This window comes from Acomys minous, assembly GCF_964271855.1.
Source record: "Acomys minous genome assembly, chromosome: 6".
Lineage (NCBI taxonomy): Eukaryota > Metazoa > Chordata > Mammalia > Rodentia > Muridae > Acomys > Acomys minous.
Window position 1 is genome coordinate 48,917,331 of NC_140487.1, and position 19,289 is coordinate 48,936,619.

The 19,289-nt window shown below is 38.3% G+C and overlaps 1 protein-coding gene across 5 annotated transcripts in view; it reads right to left on the reverse strand.

The window, feature by feature from the left end:
* Positions 1 to 19,289, reverse strand: part of CCSER1 (coiled-coil serine rich protein 1) — a 1,085,521-nt gene that overhangs the window by 671,425 nt on the left and 394,807 nt on the right. The gene's annotated exons all lie outside the window — the stretch shown is intronic.

A 19,289-nucleotide genomic window follows, 5' to 3' on the forward strand; every position in this document is an offset into this window, starting at 1 on the left:
TGGCCCTTTGTTTGGAAGGTTCTTACAATAAAATACAGCAATATACATAAGGCTGAGTGTGTTTGGTGGGGATGAATTAAGTAAATAAGGAGCTTCTCAGAGAGTGGTAAACATAATAAATGATAATGAAAAGCAAACTTGGCATAAATAAGATCTCAGGGTGATAACCAATTTGAATTATCTCTCAAAATAGAGGCATGCAAAAATAGCTTAACAAAGCAGATAATTCTTAGTTTAGTTTGAAGTTAGGAAAAAGCAATTGGCGCCTCCCAAAGGACATTTCTATCAAACTGTGCTAAGGTGTATAAATATAAACACTGAGAATCAAAGAGCTGTCTGCATTGAAGACTCACAGCTCTTTGATAGTGACAGAATTCACATTCAGCCAGTCATTAGGCGGAAATCAATCATCACTTCATGTCACACACGTGACAACCCTAGGGTTCAGCGAAAGCAGATCTCACCTGCAGTGCATCTTTAACCTAGCTGCCTTTGCTGGTGACAGTACCAGCTAAGTCAGCAATGCTTCAACTTTTTAATCTTATTTTTATTTCAGTTGCTTTAATTTTAGGCATCTTCAACTTCCAAGTCTATAGGCAAATTCCGAGCATTATCATATTTGAACTTTAAGTTCCATTTACCATCTTCCGGAGTTTCAGCACAGCCTCATTACAGATGGCCCTTTGTATTAAATCATTAATTTTCTCAGGGTGATAGATTCTGTCTCTGACTCCCAATATCTATCATTGTATCCAAATTAATTGTTGCAGGACAACTTCGTGGTGTGGTTTATTGAATGTGTTCCCCAGTATCTGTCTCTTTATCTTATTGGATATGCTTAATGTGTTCAGCAACAATGTCAAATTCTGCTCTAATTTTATTAAGTGCATGTAATAGCTAGTAATGACAATCTCCAAGAAAGCAGACACAGCGGTGTGAGTTCAATAAAAGTGGCCCCTACCTCTAATTATTTGAAAGACACTAGGGTAGATAGGCCGGTAAGGAAAGTACAAGCAAGATAAAAAATAAACAGGTTTCACAATAAACAATAAAAACAATAAAACAGGTTTTACAGAGATGAGTAAAATTGAAGGAAAAGAAGCAAATTCCAATTATTGAGTGAAAAGAACAAATAACATAATTAAAATTTTCAGTCACTTTCTCCATTTATGATTATGCCTATTCTAAACTTTGCTCCTATCTTGTAAGAATCTTTATTTCAATATCATCTTTCAACATCTCTTATGATAAATATAAAAATATAAAAGTATAAAAAGTACAGTTCCAAAGCATCTTGAAAGGTCACTAATTTTAGCTAGTCTTTGTATACTTTGGTGACATTCCTAAAGCTGATAAGCAATGATTTTCAGTACAGTTTTGCAGTCAAGAATGCACACATGGCTGAATGTTCTCACCCATATCACTGCTATTTCTCCAAAGACTCTGAGTGTACTAATAATAGTGGGCACAGTCTTACAAATTCACTATATCTTCAGTAGACAGAGAAGCTTGTTTCCATTTTTAAAACATCAGTTCTTAATTGCTCATTAACATTACAGGATGAAAGTATAACCTTTGATTGTACTTTGAAACTGAAATGTACAAAACACAGAATATAAAAGCAAATTCCAGACACAATTAAAGAAAAGCAAGCCATTACCTACTCTTTTCATGGTAGAGCTTTGCTAAACATAAAGTCATACAAATGGCAAACTGAAAGACAGATGTGTTTAATGTGATAAACTACTAGCATTAAAAGGGACATTATAAGCTTACAAATGGAACAAACTATTTGAAAAACTCAGGGCTTTCCGGGAACACTTGTTTATCAGTCCTGCTATTTCCTTTTGGTTGGAGGGAGCTCTAGTGGTGTTACACCAGCTTCTCTGAGCAGCAGAAGGCTCACCTACCTGCTGGTATATTTGCAATGAATTCAGGGTGCTTTTCTCAGCCAAGTGCCCTTTCTTTAGCCAGCAGAATCACATGCAGAGATCTTGTGCTTTACTCAATAGCTGTGCAGTTGGCTTTTTATTGCCAAGGTTACAGTGAGAGCGCAGGAAGTCCTAGATGATAAGGAGATCTAAGCTGTAAGGCGCCTGATGCTTGTGAAGGTTTTGTGTAAGGAAAAAAGCCATTTTTACTTGGTCTTTGGAGACTGAAGGAGCTCAAAGGATGAACAAGTATCACCAAATATTCTAGACGCCCCCCAAAAAAATCAGACAATGGCTGCTGGTATCATCAGACAAAACACACACTAGAGTGTCGGAAGCAGAAACTGCCACTGGTTGGCCTTGCTCTCCACTCAGTGTGCACTTAAGGTGTTGGTATGCAGGAGAATACTGGTTTTTTAAAACTGAGATACACCCAACTTCTGTGTCTGCTTCAGAGTGCTATCAGAAGTAGAGGTTTTAATTCTGAGAGCCAGATGCAGCAGTCTCATTTAGCTGGGTTCCTGAGACTGGTAAGTTCTGGGATGGCTACCATGCCTCCAGATATTTGCACAGTAGTTAGTAGAAACAGTTCCTTTGAAGCCATGGCTGGATTTAGTAACTCACTCAAACTAAATATAAGATACCAAATAGTAGGTTTTTTAAAAAGTCCTGCCAAATGGCAGGACCATTTGGAAAGGAAGAAGAGACCAACATTTATACAAGGCCTTGGATTCTAGATATAGTGAAAACTGGTTGAGAAGCATACAAATTAAAGGTAGATGTGACAGGATTTCCTGGTGGCCTGGGTATAAGCTATTAAAAAGAAAAAAAACCAAATCTTATTTCTAAGCTTTTGCCCAAATAACTAAAAATTAAGAAAGAATTTAGAGATTAGGGAAGATGGAATAGAGAATATCTGAAGTGAACAGAGTCATTGATTCTGTTTGTGGAGTTGATTTTAATATGCCAATTGGACAGTATGGTAGAAACATATAATGAACATATCAGCTCTCACATATTTTGCTTGGGATTGTAATGGGACCTACACTATACAGGCCTGATATTATGAATTCTGTGCCACAATCCTGTACCTTCAAATCAAAGCAAATTCTTCCATCCTTAAGTGGATTTTAAGCATATATTTTATCACAAATACAAGAGAAGTAACTAACACAATAATGTATAGTCTACTTCATTTCTACTTTTTCTTTGTAACTCCTCTCTCAAGCTATGAAAAACATCTGTAGTGTTTATTCAAATCTCCTGTTCTGAATTTTCAGAAACCTTCAGTTACTCAAGGTTCAACTTTCTCTGCTACTGCATAAGCCATTGCTAAAGATAGCATAAACTTTATATTTTTGGATTGTTTGATCATTTTTAAGGGTTTTACATTTATTCGTTATGTATGTAGGGGTGCAGCATAATGACTCAGGTCATCAGGCTTAGAAGACAGCACTGATACATCTTATTGGGTTTCTTTGATGGTTTTTAACTTACCACAAATAAGGCAATTTTTTTCTGCTGCAAAATAATGATCAGATCAGTTAGGTAGCTTATAAACAAAAGAAATTTATTCATCCAAGTTCCAGAGGGTAAGAAGCCTAGGATCATGATGCAGCTAGATTTTGTGTCTGTGGAAGGCTCCCTTCTGGCTCATAGCAGATTATTCTTCCTATGTGTTTCCATGTTTAATGGTTCCGGACAGCTCTCTGGGCTTTCTTTTATAGGAACACCAACCTTACTCATTAGGACCCCAGCCTCAGGACTTACTTGTTCCTGAGAAGTCCCATTGACTAATATCATGCCACAAAGATACTTGTTTTCAATGTCTAAATTTGGGACTCACAGCATTTGGATTCACAAATAAAATATAGGAGTTCTTGCTAGGGCTTCCTGAGTGCATTTTGCATATATCCTAGTAAAGATTCTAATGGCACACCTTGGGGACAAAAATAATGTTGACCATGATCTTCTGCAAAATTAGCCACCCATAGCAACACTAGCTGAATGTGGGGAGAACATACCAGAAGTCAATTGCTCTGGCTCCATCTGCGCATGTTTCCTGTTTGAAAGAAAGCGTATTCTTGGCATAGCTGCATGAATCCAGTGGCCTATTAGCATCTAAAATTCTGATTCAGTTAAACATCTGTGTAATTATTTACCTCTGGCCATGAAGCCAGTTATACTGAGCATTAGCCTGCCTATAAACACCCGTGAACCCATTATGAGTTCTCCCATCACTGTACAGTTAACATTAAGTTGCTGTTGGAAATTTCCTGCCAACACGTTCGAAATGTCATGTTCAATTATTCCAACACCAACAGTTTGACTTTGGTCATAAAGGATAATTTGTGCCAATGAATCTGGCAAATCCTACACATTACCGTAGAATGACTGAAAAGATCAGTTTCTAAGTAGGGCACTTCACCCATTGCTACACTGTAACACAGACCCGATTTACAATTACAGTAACTTTTGTCTGTGTCCCCTGTCTTCCAAAGTCACTTCTCCCAATGCAGCTATAACCCTGATATCAAATTAATTATTTTCAAGCATGACTCCTTATTACCCCACATTAAATCTCTGGGTCTTGCACCTAGGCAATAGGTTCAAACACAGAACTCTTTGAATTCTTAATACCCTGACTTGAGACCAGTTCTCAAAACAAGTATGATCAGCTGTTTTCCAAGTCTCCTTTTAACCACTGTTACCCTCACTGCACTTACCTGCTTTCAGTCTTAACGATTCTTCCCGAGCATCTGAATGTGCCCTTTCCTAGTAGCCCTCATGTAAAAATGCCATCAATCATATCCAGCCCAGCGCCTATGCCCACTCCTCCATGAAATCTTCCCTAATGCCTTCAACAGCAAGGGTACCGCACTCTCTGAACCACCGTGTGTTACTAACAGCCTTTGCAGCACTCACAGTGCTTTGTGAGCATGCACCTCCTATTTCTTTCCTAGATTTCGTGTTCCTGAAAATAGCACATGTGTTCCTTAGAGTACAGCCTAATGAAGCTTCCTTGTGGTAGGTACAGACAACAGAAACTGCAAATAAATCAATTGTTCCTTTCTCCTCCTTTGATATAAAGTAGCTCAGCCATGCTTATTTGCCACTAAGATTGAGAATCGTTGTGTTAAATGAATAAATAAATGAATGAGTGCTGAACTTGGCCATATCTCTTGAAATGTTCTCCAGTGAGGTAAAGTTTTTTTTTTCCAAGTAGCAAATAAATGACTGAGGGGGGTAAGTGTAGTGTTTAAATAAGAGTGTAGGTAAAACATGACACATTCTATTTATTTCTTTAGAGAACAAAGTCAAGTTCTAAGCAACACATTTTATTTCTGCTGAACTGTATCTTTTTGCTCCTGTTTTTAATACGTGTTTCTCTTTACTATACATTTAAAATACTGCTTATTTTTCATAAATAATTTAGAAAGGAGAACTCATTGTTTAATTATCTAAACCTAATTATGCCTTCTCTTGACATACTTCATCCTGAACTCTACAACTAACGAGCCCCAGTAGTCACCTGCTTTACACCCTAAGATGATCCCTTTAAGTCTCCTAATGGAGACTAAATCAGAGACAGAATCTAGGAGTTTGTACTCTCAAGAGGCCTCTTACAAGCTTCTCACCCAGCTACAGGCTGAAAAGGAACTGAGTAGGAAGGTGCTAAGGAGCCTTTGTGTCCATCATCACAGGCCTTTGCTCCCTGCCTCACTTCCCACAGAAGCCACTGGATGCTCTTGTTAGTCCTCAGCTGGCATCCTCTTTGTATAGTCCTGGACTTCACATTCTCACTCAGTTTTTAGACTGAAATCACTGCTTCCGGGCTAAAACTGAACTCTGTGTGTGTGTGTGTGTGTGTGTGTGTGTGTGTGTGTGTGTGTGTGTAATTTAGAATATATATACTAAATACATATTAAATATACATTATATAGATAATATATAAATATATAATACTATATAAATATATAATAAATATACATTATATTTATTAGGTGTCATGTAACTTTTCATACATGAATACAATATATAGTTTATACTGTAATTAGGATTTCTATGGCATCAAACATTTCTTTATGGTGAAACACTTCAGTTTTCATCTTTCAGATGTTTCAAGTATACAGTATAGACTTTATTACAGCTAATCTATTCAAAAGCACACAGAAATGTGTGCTCTATAAAACTACAGTTTAATACTGATTTAGCAACCCATCCCCACCCTACTTTCTCCAGCCTCTAGTAGTTACTACCCAGTTCTCAGCATCTGTGAGGTCATGTTTCTTAGAAGCCACACATGGGAACATTATGTAGTATAAGTCTTTCTCTGTGGTTCAGTTTATTTCACATAATCCCCAGGATTTTGACTACCCATGGTGTCCCAAATGACAGACTATCACCTTCACAGCTCAAAAGAATCTTTTTATTTTATTAATTTATTCAGATATAAAACTCAATTGTTATCCTATCACTTGAATCCTCCCATTCCTCCCTCCCACTTTCACCCTATTCCCCTCTGCTAGGTCTATGTCCGAGGGGCACCTCCTTCCCCACTATATGGTCATATGCTATCAAGTCTCATCTTGGTAGCCTGTGTATTCTTTCTTTGAATGCCACCAGGCCTCCACTTCTTGGAATATACTCAGATAATGCTCCACTACACAACAAGAATTTCATCAAGCTCAATTTCTGTAACTTTTTTTGAATGATACTCGGTATATTGCATTCTCAACATGATTCCTGTGTTTGTACAATATGGCCCCTACCTGGATTGCCTTTTTGGAAGATTGTGGAACCTTTGCTGGATGTAAGTTGTGGGTAAGCTTTGATGGTTACCTAATCCTACTTTTGCCTAAGTTTTCTGCTTCCCATCTGCCAGTCTCCAAAAGCTCCAGCTACCATGGACTCAGACACTCCCACTACCATGCCTTTATAAGCATGACAGACTATACTGCCACTCTTCAGTTGCTTCTGGCGTAGGTATTGTCACAGCAACAAGCAACAGCCAATGTAGTTCAAATCTCTGGTTGGTGAGTTTCATTGCTATTTGACGGAGGTTCTGTGGCTTCCCTGGGTAGCAGTTTTCCTTCTGTGAGATTGTGGTAGATGCCTCTGACTGTCACTCTAACTAACACTCTAACTGTTACTGGCAAAAAATAGGCCTAGAACGTGCACTGTGCAAGCTGAGCTTCAGTGACCCTTATGTTACTCAGATGATTTTAATCCATCTGTTGCTGAGACTGTATGCCTACTTCCCAGCAAAGTATTGGGATCTTCATGTGTATGCCATTAAACAATTAGGGTGTGTTGTGATACTGAGCTTAGACAGTCTGGTAAGCAACAAGGCCAAGTGTTTGCTTTGGGAAGTCTCTATTTTGGTTAAGTTATGCTTCACAGCTTTCTCTACATAGCTTTAGAAAAAACAGTGACTTCTCATTAATGGTAATTATAGCACAACAATAGCACACTGGAATTCCTCTCCTGTCAGGACGCATGACAAAGAGAAGGAAGCATTTCAAAAATAGTGGCTAAATAGAACATGTCTTGTCAGGAAATACTTAGGTAACGTGAATGTGACTTTAATGCCAGATGTCCAGCACAGGTGCACACAAGTAGACATCCTCTACCTAGATGAGAAATGTGCTTTGTTTCCAATTAAAATAAATAGAAAATTTTAAAAATATGCATTATGCAAATGTTTTAATAATATTTTTCTTGCTTCTTTGAAAGTTGCACACATTATTTGGATTGTGTTTGCCCCTCCATCTTCCTTCTTAGCCTACCCAGATCCATCCTCATCTGTCTACCACCTTTCACAACCCCGTGTCCTCTTTTTAATTAAAATTGAATGCCATGACTCAGACTGGTTGGCATGGCTATCCTGAGCCCCATATCAGGTTTCTTTTTTTTATTATATTTCTTTTTCTCATGTACATTTATATTCTTACATATAAATAAAATAAGCTGCATGCAGCAAGAAGAATCATGAAACAATAAGGAATTATATGAATGTTTCATTCATAGTGTTTTGCTATTTGTATTCGGCAATCTTGAAGAAAACATCTTGCCTATTTTGTTGAGTACAAAATTCTCAATGCAAATTAGTATCTATCATATCTCATCTCTATCAACTTAAAACATCTATCTAGACCTAAAACCACCTGAACTCTTCAACAAGTAAGCTTAATTGTAAAGCTTCTCAAGTCTCTGATGGGGTTGAAGACCATATAGTTTAGTTTTACAATTAAGCTTAGTTGTTTAGAAGTTAACGTGTCAGGTTTCTTTGCCTAGAAAGAAGGTGGTTCAACAGCTCTGGTGGGAGGGTTCCCAGGCAGCTGCAGACTTAAATCAGTTCTGTCTACAGAGAGCTCAACTTGGCCCTCCGCTGACTGGAGTGTCTTCAGGTACTTCAGATCCTTCAGACTCCAGACAGTCTTCTTCTCTGTGTAGTTTTATCTTTCCCAGGCTTATCAAATCACTTTTCATGAACCAGTGAATATTCAATAATACAAAATTTGAAGTCTGTACAAAAACTTCTCTATAGCACATGTACCATAATATAAAATCTTCTACTTGTCAGTCTTTAACAGCCACCTCTCTGAATTTTTATGGTTTTTTTGTGTCACAAGGTTTAGCTGTTATATATACACTGGATGTAACATACAGTAAAGCAACACACACACACACACACACACACACACACACACACGCATGCACACACACACACAAATAGAAAAACCTATCCAGTGCAATTTGGGCTTTCCTGTTATTCATGATTGTGAGACTATCTCCTGGGTCATAATCTACCCACCAATAAAGAAAACTGACCTTCCTTTTCCACTGAGGCCCTCACTCATCCACACCTCCCTGCCATGCAGTTCCTAAACACCTGCACAAGACCAAGTTACATATTCTAGAATGGATAGGGGAAGCTAAACTAAATTTAGTGTCCCTTAAATTAAAAATTGGCATTTTAGATTTGAATGATATTGGTTAAAAGTAACTAACTCAGTTTTAGTATTTGAGGAAAGTAAAGGTCTTTTCTACTGCTGTAATAAAATATCCTATCAAAACCAGCGTCAGAGAGAGAGAGGGGGTTTATTATGGCTCACAGTTCTGTGGTGCAGTCCAACATGGTAGGGGAAGTCACAGTTGCAGGAGGTTAAAGAGGCAGCTGGTAACACTGCATCCTCAGTCAAGAAGCAGAATGTGGCTAATGCCTGAACTCAATGAGCTTTCTAATTTTTATGCAGTCTAAAATCCAAGTGCAGGAAATGATGCTCCATATTTTTAAGGTGAATTTTCCTAGCTCATTTAACCTAATCAACATAGTCCTTCACAAGTATGCACAGAGTCTGACCCAATGTACCCAGCCCCCTTTTGGAGTAACTGGAGGCTTGTCTCAGATGAATCTAGATTGTATTGACAATATTAAACATTAAAGAAACAAATGGAGTTTTAGTAAAGGATACTTATTTCAAGAAAATATACAATTTTACTTATGATTACTAGAAAGTCAACATGCAATAACTTAAAATTTTTTTAAGATTTATTTATTATAATTATTCACATTACATCCTGATTGTCATCCCATCACTCATATCTTCCAGTCCCCACCATCTCTCCCTTTTCTGCCCTCATCCCCTCCCCTAGACCTCTGAGGGGGGGGGTTCCTCCTCCTCCACCATCTGACCGCAGCCTATCTGACCACAGCTTATCAGTTCTCATCAAGATAGCCTGGATCACCTTCCTCTGTGGCCTGCAAAGCAGCCTCGCCAAGGGGAAGCAATCAAATCTTGGGTACCAGAGTCCATGTAAAAGGCAGTACCCACTCCCTACCCCCTAAGTAGAGAAGGAGCTGTCCGTCTGTCCTTAGGCTACATTTGAGCAGAGGTCTAGGTTCTCTGCATGAATTGTCCTTGGTTGGTGCGTCAGTTTGTGCAGGCATCCCTGGGTCCAGATCTCCCTGCTTTGATGGTCTCCTTGCAGAGGTCCTGTATCCTCTGTGTCCTTTCATCCCCCCCATTCTTCCATACAATGCTCAGTGCTCCACCCAGAGCCCAACTGTGCGTCCCAACATCTAGCCAGATTCCCCCCAGGGTGGAGTTTCTCAGAGGACATCTATATTGGGCTAATATCCACTTATAAGTGAATATACACCATGCACCTCTTTCTGCATCCAGGTTACCTCACTCAGGATGATCATTTCTAGTTCCATCCATTTGCCTGCAAGTTTCAAGATGTCCTTGTTTTCAAAAGCTGAGTAGTATTCCATTGTATAAACATGCCACAATTTCTTAATCCATTCTCTATTGACGAACATCTAGCTTGTTTCCAGATTTTCGCTATTATGAATAAAGCTGCTATGAACATAGTTGAGCAAACGTCCTTGTTGTCTGGTGGAGCATCTTTTGGATATATGCACAGTTGCAGTATAGCTGGGTCTTGAGGTAGCACTATTCTCAATCTTCTGAGAAAGTACCAGATTGAATTCCAAAGTGGTTGTACAAGTTTGCACTCCCACCAGCAATGGAGAAGTGTTCCCCTTTCTCCACATCCTCACCACTTGTAGTGTCACTTGAGTTTTCCTAGTCATTCTGATAGGTGTAAAATGAAATCTCAGAGTCAGTTAAATTAGAATTCTATTCAGTATTATTCTAAGTTATCTAGATCTTTTGTCAAGCTGCCACTAAAACAGTCCTAATTCTACTATGAACATGGTTTACTGCTTGCATGTATATTCATGCCATCTTATGCCATAATGTAATGAAAATTCCTTTAATATCTCAATATTAACATGGTTAAATCAGTAAACAAAATGGAACAAAGGTACTAATAAAAGGAAAACTTGCAGAAGGTCTCATGCCCCACCCCAATCTCGTGTGTGACTTTAACCCTAGTCATAGCTATCTGCTTTTACTTGGTCCTTTCAGTAAACTTGAGGTCTACTAGAAAAGGCCCACTGTCTCTGTATCTCATAGCAGCCAGCATTACTTGTGGATGGCACTATGTTCTCACAAATCTATATAAAAGTGGTTTTGTCACTGTACGGACAGCAATGGATGCACTTACACAAGGCAAGATGGCAAAATTACCACTATATGACAATGTATAAGTAACATGGTGACACATGCTTTTGACAGGCTAGCAAAATGTCATCATTACAACACAGTATTGCAGTGCAGGAGTTCTCTAACCAAAAAATAACTCATACGGAGCCTGTGGGGCTTGTGGTGGCTCTAAGTGTCAAGGCTCTCACATAATAGTTTATTAGCTGAAAATCCATAGCAAAATTGAGATGTTATTACTTAGCAGGTCAATGAGTTGTGTTAATGATTTCCTATAATGCACTGTACTTACTGCATTTTAAAACTTCCTACATTCTCATTATGAAATCTGTCATTTAGGACAGACATTTCATTTATAATTAATGAGCTTATCTAGTCCTTTCTATTAAGGTTTTAATTAAACTGCTGTGTTCTTGGATTTAACATTAAAAAATATAACACAAAACTTCGAATTCCTCATTCTTTGCCAAATGATATAAAGACAAAAAAATCTAGATTAGCAAATGTAAAATGTATTTTCTATTTCTGGTCTTCTTTTTTTATGTCCCCTAAAGGCAAAGACAGCAACAATAATGCAGATTGCATGTCAAAGCTCTCCAGGGCTGCTGGCACGTGCCTTTAATCCCAGTACTCTGAAGGCAGAGGCAGGCGGATCTCTGTGAGATCAAGGCCAGCCTGGTCTACAAAGAGAGTCCAGAGCAACCAGGGCTCTGTGTAACAGAGATACACTGTCTCAAAAAAAAAACAAAAAACAAACAAACAAAAAACAAAAACAAAACAGCATGTCAAGGCTCAAATCTCAGCTCCTTGACATTTATACTGGGTAGCATAATGAATGATTCCCAAACATCCTTTGCTTTCTTTAAAATTGAGAATAGCATCTGTCTCTTAAAGAATACCCTATGTAAATCTGTTTCATGAATTAAAATGCAGAGACACACAATTTACCCTAGAGGAAAGTGCCCAATACCTTGGATTAACAAAGCTGTTTAAATTGAAGGCACTTTGGCGGAGTTTGGCAGATTCAATAAGTGTTCTGAATCTTTTCAAGGTTTAAAATGATTTTGAGAATTTCAGAAATTTTCTTGAAGTAAAACTGTACCCAGTAAACAGAAAATAATCCAAACCAACATGAAAACATTGTCCATGCCTCTAACCCTCAATGTAACAATTCAACTACTTAGCTTTCTTCTCCGTGGGATGTACTAACCAGTTAATACAACTGTGACTGCTTTTTGCAAGAACAAAAATTTATGCAACCCTAGACACACACACACACACACACACACACACACACACACACACACACACACACATATATATATATATATTAGGTGGATAAATCAACTATTTGCTGATAATGAATAATAAATAAATTTATTTTAAAACAGTTGTTTGGTGTATACATGATGTTACCATTTATTAACAATGAGAAAATTTGCCTAATTAGGAGACTGACATTCTCTATCATGGTTATAGAGAATTAATCCTAGGCTGAGTATTTGAAACTCCAATAGAGAAAGTATCTTCAACATTTGAGACATGCTACATTTTTTGGCTTTGTTATTGTCAATGTTGAGAATGGCACCTGACCTTAAATATGTTATGTAATACAATGTATGTTTAGGTACTTCAGAAATTTCTGTAAGTTTGTTCTTAGCCCTAAGTGAAAACTCACTGAATAATTTATTTTAATGAAATTCGAGTCAGTAACTGTAGCAGAAAATTTTAAAATCAAATAATCTAATTCAATACAATCTAAGGACATATTCTTTCTCTTTTTAATCTCTCTCTCTCTCTCTCTCTCTCTCTCTCTCTCTCTCTCTCTCTTTCTGTCTCTGTCTCTCTCTCTGTCTCTCTCCTCTTCTCTTGTTTGCCCTACTGTATAGTTTCTTGCATGCCATGCTACATTCAAAATCCTAATTGTCATTTGCTTGCCACTAGTGGCCTAATTTCGGAACATCACAAACTTTTTATTTTAGAGATGACTTTATGCCCATCTGACATAATAATATTTACCTTGTGTAATTGCCAAATGTGTTTAATTAATTTGTCTCAGGGTTTAAGGGGAACCAAATTATAAAACTTGTCACTGACATGTAGCAGGACAAGGGATATCCTTCTAAAGTCAGAAAACATTTTAAAATCTTCTCTACATTTTTCCTGGTCTTCATTCTATCAGAACAATTTTGAGAAGGCAGACCTGTTCCCGATAATTTTCCCCTTCCTGTCGGAACTATCATTCACTCAGTTTGTAGAGCCAAAAAGCCACGTGACTGGGGGACCAGTTCAGAGCAAGAGTGAGGTTGAGATGTGCCCAAATGCCAAAAATCTGGTCCTGAGACCTGCTGTTCCCTCCTTGATCTGGCCTTGTACACCCTGGCAAATGTAGTCTGATGACCCCCACCTCTGCCACCTTTGAGGTAGTCATGTAGCCTGGTGGCCATGTTTCAGGTTAAACCCCCTTTCTACTTATAAGAACATGTCTATCTAGCACCTGGAATCCCTCTTCATGCAAATGAAGCATTCCCATCACCTTGGCCCCAGCCTGTGATGTACACTCACCCCTGAATACCTCTACCCACTCCCCAGGGCTTATATAGCCCTTATTCAACCCAAATAAATGGAGCTGATTCACTGACTACCATCTTGGAGAGGGCTGTTTCTCCCACACTCACTGCTGACCAAGATCCTGTCAATACACCTGCCTGGCTAAGCTTCATTCCTTCCAGTCCAGCCCAGTGTGCAATGTGTCTGGATATCCTGAGGGCAGATGGCATCTGTTTCCTTTCTTTATCATCTAGATAATACACATCCAAGTGGTAGGAGTAAGAAAACAGAGAAAAATGTGGTGTGTGTGTGTGTGTGTGTGTGTGTGTGTGTGTGTGTGTGTGTTTCATTTGACAAAGGCATAGTTTAGGATTGTTTTGTCTTTGGAACCTTCCATCTTTTCCCTTTTCCCACTATCTATATTTTAGTGCTTTAAAATAGTTTTTCTTAGATACAATATAAATAGATATTGTTCTGGAATGTAATGAACTAAGGTATAAAATGCACTTAATTAGGGATGGGTGAAGTGTGAACACCATCGATTGCTATCACAGATGCTTGCTTTCAGCTTGTGGGCTCACAGTTGATATTTCAATAGCTGCAGAGGATAAACGCTAGATAAAGACCTCCTTATCTCTACATATAGCAGATAGGAAGAATAAAGAAGCCTTGTTTGCAATTTGTGTTCAAATAATCTGTATACAATCTGTTATTGAAAGTAACAAGGAACCTTGGGCTCATAAGCAAGCTGCCCATTTCTGCAGTCTTCCAGTGTTCCATCTGGTAGAAAAAGTTTTTTTCCCCTAAGTAAACAATTGCAACAATATAAAGAGAGGAAATTTCAATGAACCAAATAACAGAAACACATGCTTATCTAATACATGTGGGTTTTCAGTTCTGTCCTACAATTTTTAAAGATATTTTTAAAAAATAAAAATTAAGTAAAGTATACATGTAGAGTAATTTCTTAGAACAATCACTTACCCAGTCAGAGTTCCATTAATGTTTTAAAGGAAGAAAATGAAGAATCAGGCCACAGTAGAATAATTTGAGATTGAGGAGCAATATAGCTATGCACAGGCAATGTGTCCAATGTGCATACATAACTCTGGAATAATCTTAGTTTCTCTCATTTCTGTTTATACAAAGTAACAGTCTTAGAAAGACTACAACATGAATTTTGAAACAGTACATTTAAGGTGGTGTGAGTCCTAGGGTTTCTAATGCTGTAATGAAGCATCATGGCCAAAACAACTTAGGAAAGAAAGCCTTTATTGGACTTATACTTCCATATGGCTGATCACTGAAGAGGGCTCAGGAAGGAAGGTTTTACATCTTTAGACTCATTTCAGAACAGAGACTTGTTTTAGTCATCACAATTGTCTCTGTGCTGGATCCAGCAGTTATGTTCCGGCGTTCCGTGGCTCTGTACGTGCCTTCCTCTTTGATACTTGTTCTGATTCTATAGACTAACCTCCTTAGAATGTTTTGTTTCAAGGAGTGAACTAGAAATTACAGTTTCCTCCCATGAAGGGTCTGGGTGGGCCTGTGCAACAATGCTGCAGGGCTGCTTCCCCGCTGCGCTGCTTCTAAGCCTGGCTAACAGAGACAGGAAACTTGGGCAACTCTGCTTAATCCCAACAAACCCTGATGTGTAGCTTACACTCTAGAGCTCTCCCTGCACCAGGCTGCCTGGATCTCCCGCATAGAATTCTCCATCACAGGAATCCTGAGTCCCTCATCTTTCTGTTCTGTCTTGCTTCACAGTTTTACTGCTTGCTCTCAGAAACACAGAGCTTTCAAACATTTATACCTAAATCTTAAGTTCAGGGTCTACTTGTTAGGTATCTAACAGATGGTTCTCCTTGAATCTGAGTATGTGATGGTTGTGAGTGTCCAGTCCCAAAGCCTGTTCATGATACAGCAAGCACTATATGAAGTAACATAATATTTACATTAAATGTTAGGAATCATTATTCAGTGGAATGTAGATGAATGCGTTGCTTAAAATAATCAGCATTTAATGCCTACATTGAGCAAGTACATAGGATGTGACTTGATACATGGGAAACTTCAGCTCTTTGATCCATCACTGTCTTTGTTGTTGTTGTTGTTTGTTTTTTAATTTTTATCTATTATAATTTATTCACATTACATCCCAGTTGTTATCCCCTCACTCTCATCCTCCCATTCCTGCACCCTCCCTCCACTACCGTTTACTCTGAGAATTTAAATTTTGTTCCGAGTTCAGTGGGAGCGAGCGTAGGCTTTGTCAGATACTCTGCAGGGAAATCCCTTTGAACACAAAACCCGAAGTGCATGCTCCAAGGTGGAAAGGGTGAAGCTCAGGGTCAAGGGAGCTCAGGGCTCTGAAACCCGAGCCAGGCAGCAAAGAGCGCCCAACTTGACTTGGGCAGGCAGTGGCTACTTCATGAGCAGCTGGGAAGGGAGGCTAGGATGGAGCTCCAAAACTGACAGAGGCAAAGGTGGAAACCTGGGTTTGTCCAGCAGAAAAAAAAAAAATGGCTGCTTCAAGAACAACAGGGCCACTTGTTCCCCAAGTTGGGCAACTATGGTGACGGGGTGAGTGGCACCGCTTGAAAGCCAGGACAGCAGGACATCTTATTATTAGCCTAGGGTGGGTGTTTCCAGGAGTCCCCAGGTGCTTGCTCAAAGGGTTTCTTATGAGGAAAGCATCGGGCTTGTAATCTTCCTGAGGTCTATGTGAAGCGCCTTAAAACATCTGGTGTAGAGGGAACCCAGCTGAGAACGGGAGTTTGTCATTTTATACCTAGCTGAAAGGGTATCTGGAAATGCCAGGCAGTAGGGGCCCACATTTCAACTGACATCTTAAATTCCCAGACGCACTCAGAACTCCAGCTGTTTTGTTCAATCACCCAAAACGAGCATAGATCTTGCGTTCCTGTTCTCCTCATCTTCTTCTGTTTTTTTTTTTTTTTTTAATTTTCTGAATGGGCAATATCAAAAAGGGTATGTCTTTAAGTTTGAACTCATATATGTTCAGAATTTCCAATAATTAAAATGTTGTAATTCTATCAAAACAAAATTCAGTACAAATTAAGAAATGTGTCATTTCTAAATGGTTGAGTCCAGGTGCTCTTCCTTCAGAGTTGATTTGGCATGCGTAAGACTTTTACTCAAACACTAATGCTTAGGTTTGCTTTTGCCTTACGCACAATTCCTTCACAAACAGTTTTAGCAGCATTCTAGTATGGAAATATGAATATCTCTTCCGATTAATACTTCAACAAAACATACTCAATTTTGAATCGGCATGGATTCAGAAAGTACAATTGACTTTTTTTTTTCAACACAGGGTTTCTCTGTGTAGCCATGGCTGTTCTAGACACTTTGTAGACTAGGCTGGCCTCAAACTCACAGAGTTCTGCCTGCTCTGACTCCCTGAGTACAAACTGATTTTTAAATGACAATTTTATAGAAATATTTGCCTCTTCACAGTATATATTTATTTAAAAGTGTTAAATTTTTTTTTTACAAATGTACCAGTTACATGGATTTGTCGTTCATATATCCTGTCGGTATATAAAAAATTAGGATAAAAAAAATGGACTAACAGGAGACACATATAAGTCACAATAACTACCGCTAAACACTGGAACCAGGAGCTCTGTTTACTGAAATAATTCACTTGTAATTCTTAGCTTTTCTGAGATGTTAAATTTCATAATATCCTTAATAAGATAAGAGAACTAAACATTCCAAGAACCATTCCACCCAGGAACTTGCTGGTAGATCTTTTCTGTTAAGCCTTTATTCTTTATTAGTTTTAGCTCAAATCATAATTTTTCCTTTCCCTCTTCTATCTTTTCCTTGATTACCAGTCCAAAAAAAAAAAAAAACAAACCTAAGTATACTTGTCCTGACATTTGGTGTATTCCCTTTATTTTTCTCTGAAGATTATAATTCCCTCTCAATAGCGGATAAATCTCAACATAAAACCAGACACATTAAATCTATTAGAAGAGAAAATGAGGAAGATACTTAAGTCCATTGGTGCAGGAGACAACTTCCTGAACAGAACACCAACAGCTCAGCCCTAAAATCAATAATTAATAAACAGAACCTCTTGAAATTGAAAAGCTTCTGTAAGGCGAAAGGCACTGTCAATAGAATGAAGTGGCAGTCTAGAATTGACAAAAGATCTTCACCAATCCTATATTCCACAAAGTGGCAAATATCCAAAATATGTAAAGAACTTAAAAAATTAAACACCACAAACTAAATACCACAATTAAAAATGCAGCACAGAGCTAAAAAGAGAATTCTCAACAAAGGAATCTTGAATGGCCAAGAAGAACTTAAATAAATAAATGCTAATTGTTCTCAGACATCAGAGAAATGCAAATAAAAATGACTCTGGGATTCCATTTTACACCTGTCAGAATGGCTAAGATCAAAAGCACATGTTGGCAAGGATGTGGAGAAAGGAATACTCTCCCCCCCATTGCTGGAGGGTGTCCAAAATTGTACACTTTGGAAATCAATCTGGTGCTTTCTCAGAAAATTAGGAATAGCTCTACCTCAAGACATAGCTATACCACTCTTGAGCATATGCCCAAGAGACGCTATACAGTACAGCAAAGACACATGTTCAACTATGTTCACAGCACATGGAGGCACAACTATGCCTCCAGCTCCTGCTGCCATTACTTCTCTAACATGGTTAACTAACCCTCAAATTAGGCAAAATAAACCTTTCCTACATCAAGATGCTTAAGTAATTTAAAAAATCATATAACCAGGAAAACTAAATAATACAGAAAACTGTTGCTGAAAAGTAAGGCTCTGCTATGGTAAATCTGACAACAGGGCTCTTAGCCATCGCGGCTGATTTTCAGTAGGACTGTGGAAAAGTTTATAGCTGTGGACTACAAAAGCCCCATACTGCTGCATCAGAGTTTAATGAGCAAGTCTTCTGAGAGCACGGAAGACAAGAATGCTAAAAGAAACAGGGCAGTGGCAGGCTGGCTGGTAAGGGCTCAGAGAGGAACAAAGTCTCTGTCAGGAACTGGGCTGGAAGCCATTTCAGTTATATCCTACCAACGAATCTAGTTGGATTTTGCCAACTGAGAAACTGTATAAAGCTGAATATAGGAATAATACACCAATTTCTCTCTATACCTTTCTTATTCACATCTACAGTGACAGAGAGTATTACTATAAAACTTCAAAGAAGTGTCAAGGAACATATTTGAAACTTCAGTCTCTCTTATTTTATTGTTCATTATTCCTTCCCAGAATATAGAACATTCCTTGACAGTATTATGTTATTTTAACATTTGAACCATGATCTGAAGTTGTTAATTCGAAGTAATAATGGAATCAGTGAAACTCAGAGCATCCTCTTAAATGCAAAGAAAACAAAACATGGCATGTTGGAATCTCTGAGAAAACATCCTTCTCCATGGCTGTTAACCTCAGAAGGCTTTGAAACGAGTTAAAGAAAAGACTGAGAGATGATAGTAATGATTGTTTCATTCTTGGTTCAGTCAATCAGACACAGCTCACGTGTCAACTTCAGGTAAATACCTGATATACATCCTGTGGTGGTTGGTTTTTATCAACTTGACATAAACCTAGATAAAGGAAGGAGTCTTAACTGAATAAATGTGTCCCTCAGATTTTGGCAAGCCTCTATGGGATATTTTCTTTAAAATGACTGATGTAGGATGGCCCTGCACAGTAATGAGGC